The sequence below is a fragment of the Tigriopus californicus genome, chromosome 11, assembly GCF_007210705.1.
Source record: "Tigriopus californicus strain San Diego chromosome 11, Tcal_SD_v2.1, whole genome shotgun sequence".
NCBI classification, from domain to species: Eukaryota; Metazoa; Arthropoda; class Copepoda; order Harpacticoida; family Harpacticidae; genus Tigriopus; species Tigriopus californicus.
This window is the reverse complement of record NC_081450.1, coordinates 6,667,291-6,667,763: the sequence shown is the minus strand read 5'-3', so window position 1 is coordinate 6,667,763 and position 473 is coordinate 6,667,291.

The window sequence follows — 473 nt, the reverse complement described above, 5'->3', positions numbered from 1 at the left end:
GTTCCTTTTGAGGGAAGGGTTTTCTCGTTTGAATCTGAGGGGTGAGCCTTAGCCGACTACCAAAGCCAGCCATCACACATCATCCATTTTCAAATTTCTATAGGTACTTTCAAGTCCGCATCTGATTAGTTTTCCCTGTGTGAGGATGATGGGTGTCTAAAAGTTACCCTGAGAAATGTTGGGGCGGAGATCTGAACTGAGGACCTCTCATGATAGGAATCTACGCTAACCAATACAGCAACCGCTGCGTCTTGTTCCCTCTAAAATTTCAAAATAGTGTCGAGCATTCAACTTTAGCTTGTATAAGTTTTGCTTGCTTTCATCCCCTGGTTTGAAAAATATCCATATAATATAAATATAATAAAGTCTTTTCAAATGAAAAACATACGTATTTCTCTCGCATGAGTTATCTCAGTGATGAAGGGCAATGAGTACTTATTTGAGAAGGGATATTTTTGTTCAAATCACAAAAG